This window comes from Bos indicus x Bos taurus, chromosome 2 (genome assembly GCF_003369695.1).
Source record: "Bos indicus x Bos taurus breed Angus x Brahman F1 hybrid chromosome 2, Bos_hybrid_MaternalHap_v2.0, whole genome shotgun sequence".
Taxonomy (NCBI): Eukaryota; Metazoa; Chordata; class Mammalia; order Artiodactyla; family Bovidae; genus Bos; species Bos indicus x Bos taurus.
Genome location: NC_040077.1, coordinates 121,892,341 through 121,898,340, shown reverse-complemented (window position 1 = coordinate 121,898,340; position 6,000 = coordinate 121,892,341). Strand labels below are relative to the sequence as shown.

The 6,000-nt window shown below is 48.6% G+C and overlaps 1 pseudogene; it reads right to left on the bottom strand.

The window, feature by feature from the left end:
* Nucleotides 1–1,589: 1,589 nt before the first annotated feature.
* On the bottom strand, nucleotides 1,590–3,435 carry LOC113877573 (annotated as a pseudogene).
* Between the last annotated feature and the right edge of the window lie 2,565 nt (nucleotides 3,436–6,000).

The window sequence follows — 6,000 nt, the reverse complement described above, 5'->3', positions numbered from 1 at the left end:
CAGACAAATAAGACACAAGTGAAGGGGACTTCCCTGGTGGCCCAGTGGCTAAGACTCCAAGCTCCCAATGCAGGGGGCCTGGGTTTGATCCCTGGTCAGGGAACTAGGTCCCATATGCTGCAACTACGACCAGGTGCAACCAAATAGATAGATAGATACATTAAATGCATTTTAAAAGGACACTAGTGAGCAGATAAGGGAATAAGATAATTTCAGATAGTAAGACACGTCATGAAGAAAATAAGGTGATTGAGTAAAGGGCCACTTTAAGCTGAGTGGTCCTAGGAGCCTTGCTGAGGAGGCGGCTTCTGAGTGAAGGACACCCACTGACAGAGCCACTCTCAGTGCTGTTAAGAAAACATCCTTTCTTTGAAAAAACAACAACAACAACAGTGAATCAACTTTTTATTTCACTGACCAGAACTTCCGATTCTCTCTGATGCTGCATTTAAAATCTTGAGAGTCCGCCCAAATAGCATCCAGGCTTCCTGTATCCAGAGGCAGGGGCCGAGGGGCAAAGCGTGTCAGGGCCCAGGCAGCGGCCTACATTCCTGAGCACGTCTGTGTCATTTTTAACTGAAAAGCCCTTAAGCTCTCCATCCTGAAACTTTTCTCAGTGGCATCTGTGGCAGAAATACACTCATCTCTTTTGAGGGTATACACAGCTCCATGGGAGTAAGGGGTGGCCATTACACAGGTGCCAGCCAAACTTCTTATTCAGCCAGAAACTAGGCTTCTGGCTCAGTTTCATAGCAGGGAGATGAGCACAACTGTGGTGAGCGTCCTGGCTCTTCTACAAGGTGAGCTGGGCTGAATGTGAGCGCTGCCCATGATAGAGCTGAATTTGACTCTATAAAAAAAGAAATATTTATAAAGTTGCTCCTATCTCTATGAGTAGTCTATGAGCTGCTTCCAAGAACCCAGGGGTGCCCACATCTCATACCCCATCCAGACATGGCCAGTTCCTCATGCATAGCTACATGTGAAGCAAAGAAACCGTCTGTTGAGACTTCCCTGGTGCTCCGGTGGTTGAGATTCTGTGCTTCCAACACGAGGTGCACAGGTTCAATTCCTGGGCAGGGGGCTGAGATCCCACATGCTGTGCAGTGTGGCCAGAACAAACAAGCAAAAAAAGTCTGGCTTAAAATAAAAATCTTTTTTATTTAAAAAAACAAAACAAAACACCTTTTGCTGACTTTGGGGGGTGGGAATTGGGCCTGGGAGAGATGCGGAATGGACTTTTTATTCCCCCTGGAAAAAAAAAAAAACCTATGTGTATACCCATACACATACATATCCATGTTCAAGGATGTTTTTCTTCCAGGACTACAGGACCCCAGAATCCAGCCCTCCTCCAGTCTGAGAGATGATGCCTATTAACTGCACAGATCTGGCATGTGAACATACTGTATAGGACTTCCCTGGTGGCTCAGTGGTAAAGAATCCGCCTGCCAGTGCAAGGGACACAGGTTCAATCCCTGGTCCAGGAAGATCCCACATGTGGCAGGGTAACTAAACCCATGAACCACAACTACTGAGCCTGTGCTCTAGAGCCTGGGAGCCTCAACAACGAGCCCACGTGCCACAACTGCTGGAGCCTGTGTGCCAAAGCCTGTGCTCTGAAGCAGAAGAAATCATTGCAATGAGAAGCCTGTGCACTGAAACTGGTGCGCAGCTCACAGCACCTGGAGAAGGCCCGCACACAGCAATGAAGGCCCAGCACAGCCATGAACAAATAAATCATAAAACAAAAACGAAACCCACATACTATATGAGGCTCTTGTGTTGTCTCACAAGCTGAGAGGATAGGGGCAAAGGGAGTGGATACTCATAGGGGATTTGCTTTCTGTCTAAAATCCAGTCTACCTGGCAACACTCTTAGGAGAGGCTCTGTGGGCAGGATATGGTGGGTGACCTGGTGGTCCCAGCCCCCTGCAGTAAGAAGGGAGTGACTGAGCAGGGACCAAATAGCATCGCTCACAAAGTCTCTGTGGGCTCAGCTTCTAAACACCTTGGAAAGGCCTGGGTGAGCAGGCTTCACTGACAGAGGCCAGGAAGGGGGCCCTGTGTGGGGAGAACACTAGCCCAGTGACGCCCTGGGAGTGTGCAGCTGTGTTGGGGACACGGCTTGCACTCTTGGTGTCCACAAGGGAAACAATCGCTTCTCATCACCAGAGACAAAGACTTCTGTCTGCTGAGGATGCCAAGCCAGGGAGGTAGGAAGGTGGGCAGAGGCACCGCAGCCGATCTGTGATGCTGGCTTGGGACAGGGGGATCCCACAGTAAAAGTCTGCTGTCCTCACTGCGTGAACATGGACTCCCTCACTAGATTAATGGGAAATACAAAAGTTACCAAGTATCATGACTACTTTGAGCTTTCTTTTTGTAATAGCTCAAAACTGACCTTTGGCCAAAATTAAACCACAGTGAGCACATCATAAATCTCAACTATTACTGGGTTGGCTTCTAACACTGCTTGAAGCAAGGCTTCAAATGCTATTCAGAATGATGTGAGTTACCAATAAATGAAAAATAGTTAAAAGAAAAGAAACATGGAGTCCTTGTGGGGAGAGGCAGCAATACAGGTGACCCGTCCAGAGTGAGCTTGGTCTGGATTCAGAACCATCTGCTGAGCAAGGTCCCGGATCTTGATGCAGAAGTCTTTGTTTCCTCTGACAGCTTTTGTGCCACAGCCCGGGACCCTGTAGACACAACGTGATCTGCTCGTACTTGTAGAACTTGCTGCCAACGAGTGTCTCATTTTCAGCCAGTGCCCACAGGTCAACAGCACCTGGGCTGGAAGCCACTAGGATACCTCTGGCTCTGATGGTATCAAGTGAGGTCAGCCTCTCTGGCCTCTGTCTGGATTCCAGTGGAGTAGAAACCTTCCTTGGGGGCAGCACAAAGGTCCATAAATGGCCAGAGGGAGCCAGCCCAGCAGCTGGCTGCTCAAGCTGGAAACTCAAGCTGCAAACTGGAGCAGGAACACCCGATCTGACCAGTACCTCACAGCCTCCAATGGATGCTCCATACAGGTGGACACATTAAGGGGAAGATTCCAGTCCCAGGCCGCCAGGGGCACAAGGCTGGGTAAAGTTTCCTTCAGCAACTCCATATTTCCAACCTAGCCCCCAACTGGAGGACTGCCAGAAATTCAGCTCCGCCAGACCCCACGTGGTCCCTCCCCAAGAAAACATCTTAATGACCAGGAAAATGCTCATGGTGAAATGGTACGTGAAAAAGTCAGGACACAAAACTATTCATGTCGTGAGTGCTGACCTTTTTTTAAAATTGTGTTTAAGTGTTATTAGCGCTTAGAATAAGATATATTACCTTCAAACAGACATTTGCACCCTTGTGTTCAATGCGGCACTATTCACAATAGCCAAGACAGGGAAACAACCTCAATGCCCATCCACAGATGAATGGATAAAGAAGAGGTGGTGCACATATACAATAGAATACTACTCAGCCATGAAAAGGATGAAATGATGCCATCTGCAGCAACATGGATTCAGCTAGAGGGTATCATACTAAGCAAAGTCAGTCAGAAAGAGAAAGACAAATATCATATGATATCACTCATCTGTGGACTCTAAAATATGACAGAACCGAACTTACCTGTGAAACAGAAATAGACTCGCAGACGCGCAGAGTGGACTCGTTGCCAAGGAGGAAGGGGATGGGAGAGGAAGGCATCGGGAGCTCGGGATTAGCAGATGCAGCCTCGTATATACAGAGTGGGTAAGAAACAAGATCCTACTGTATAGAACAGCTCCTCTGTCCATGGGATTCTCCAGCCAAGAGTACTGGAGTGGGTTGCCATACCCTCCTCCAGGAGATCTTCCCCACCCAGGGAGCGAACTCATATCTCTTTAAGTCTCATGAATTGACAGGCAGGTTCTCTACCACTAGCTCCACCTGGGAAGCCTGTATAGTATTGGGAACTATATTCAGTATCCTGTGATAAACCATAATGGAAAAGAACGTGAAAAAGAATGTGTATATATATATACATGTATAACTGGATCACTTTGCTGTGCAGCAGAAATTAACTGTAAATCAACTATACTTCAATAAGATAAATTTAAAGAAAGAATAAGATACATTAAAGCATGTTGAAGGTGGGAGACCACAGGTGATTTATTTTTTTCAAGTATTCCTGTATTTTCCAAATTTTCTGAAATTCATGTATTCAGCCTGGGTCATGCCCTGCCTGACACAAATCTGGGAGATGGGATCCTGGGGTGAAACAAACAGATGAGGTCCCTCTTTGCTATGGGACAGGGATATTTTATAACTGGGAGGAAAAAGCCTGGAGTGAAGGAGGAAAGTTTTTTTTTTTTTTTTAAATGGAAGAAATTGCACTGGAAGGGGTGCCAAAGAGCCAGCTGGAAGCTGGAGTCAGGTTTAGGAGGTGGAACGGGCAGCTGGGGGTGGGGTGGGGGTGAGAGTGGGGCTTGCCTGGGAAGGAGCAGAAAGTCAGGGGGCGTCTCTTAACACTCGCCCATTTGAGTGCATGTGTGTAAGCTCCTTCCACATCTCAGCCTTGGTTCCCCCACTTGTTAAATAAGGGCAGACCCCAGAAGTGTTTTTTTGTTTGTTTTAAATAACTCTTCACTGCACTCTCTCCCCAGCCCCTGGAAGCTCTCATTCTATGTCTTTCTGACTTCGACTACTCTAGGGACCTCATGTAAGTGGAACCGTATACCATTTGTCCTCTGCGTCTATTTCATTTAGCACGATGTCCTCGAGGTTCATCCATGTTGCAGCATGTGTCAGAATTTCCTTCCTTTCAGAGACTGAATAATATTCCACTGTATGTATTTCTACACGTTAGGTGATTCTGAGTTTCCTTCAGCTCCAACATCGCAGGATTCCCAGTTCCAAGCGCCTGTCCTTGCCGGAGCTGATGGCTGCCTGTGGGTGAGGCCCCTGGCTTCAGGCAGACTTTCCCTCTTGCCTGTGTCACTAGGCAGCTGGGGGGTGGCCCTGAGAATGAAAGGCTTTGACTAAATACCTGTTGCCTTCTCTCTGGGGTTTCAGGAGCCGGGTCAGGGCCTGGGGCAAGGCAGGGGAGCTAATGATGGCCTACCAGAGGCTTGGTCGTCCGGATGAACCAGACCCTGCGCCATGGCCTGTCCTGATTACAGGGCACCCTCTGCTTTCCCTCCCCAGGGCCAGGCCTGGCCTCAAAGCAGCTTCTGCATGCCCAGCTGTTCCGGAGCAGCTGCAGAGACAGGCAGGCTGAGGAATCTAGGGTAGCAGCTGCCAGAATGCGCTGGCTTTGGGGCCAGAACAACAGATACAAGTCACGGTGAAGCCAGCTGGCTTATGCATGGTTCTCATCTGGTGTGACTAGTAGTAAGAGCTGCTGTTGCCTGAAGTTGTGTGTGTGTGTGTGTGTGTGTGTGTGTGATTTTGGCTGCAGTAGGTCTTCACTGCAGTGCACAGGCTCTTCGTTGTGACACGCAGGAGCTTCTTTAGTTGTGGCGTGCAGGATTTAGAACGTGTGGGCTTAGTTGCCCCATGGCATGTGGGATCTTGGTTCCCTAACCAGGGACTGAACCCACATCCCCTGCCTTGGGAGGCGGATTCTTAACCACTGGACCATCATCTCTCTACCCCTCCACCCATGCATCTGAAGTCCCTGCCTGAAGTTTTAATCTGTTCATCACGTGTCAAGCACTGGCCATGACTTATTTCATTTAACCTCACACAGCCCTAGGAGGTTGATACTGTTAACCCCCTTTTACAGAGGAACAAGCTGAAGCTTGGAGAGCCAAGCACAGCTGGTAAGTGGTCCAGCCTTGTTCTATGCTGGAGCCTGATCTCTTAACCCCTGATTCTGCGATTGGGTGGGACTTCCTTTAGCTCCTTGGTGGAGGGGAAATGAAGGGGTCCATTGGCTGGGTACCTATTTGCCATCCCTGCATATTGATTGGGGCAACAACTCTCATTGCTGCTTGAGGTTCTGCTTCCAAACAAGTGAAAGCCACT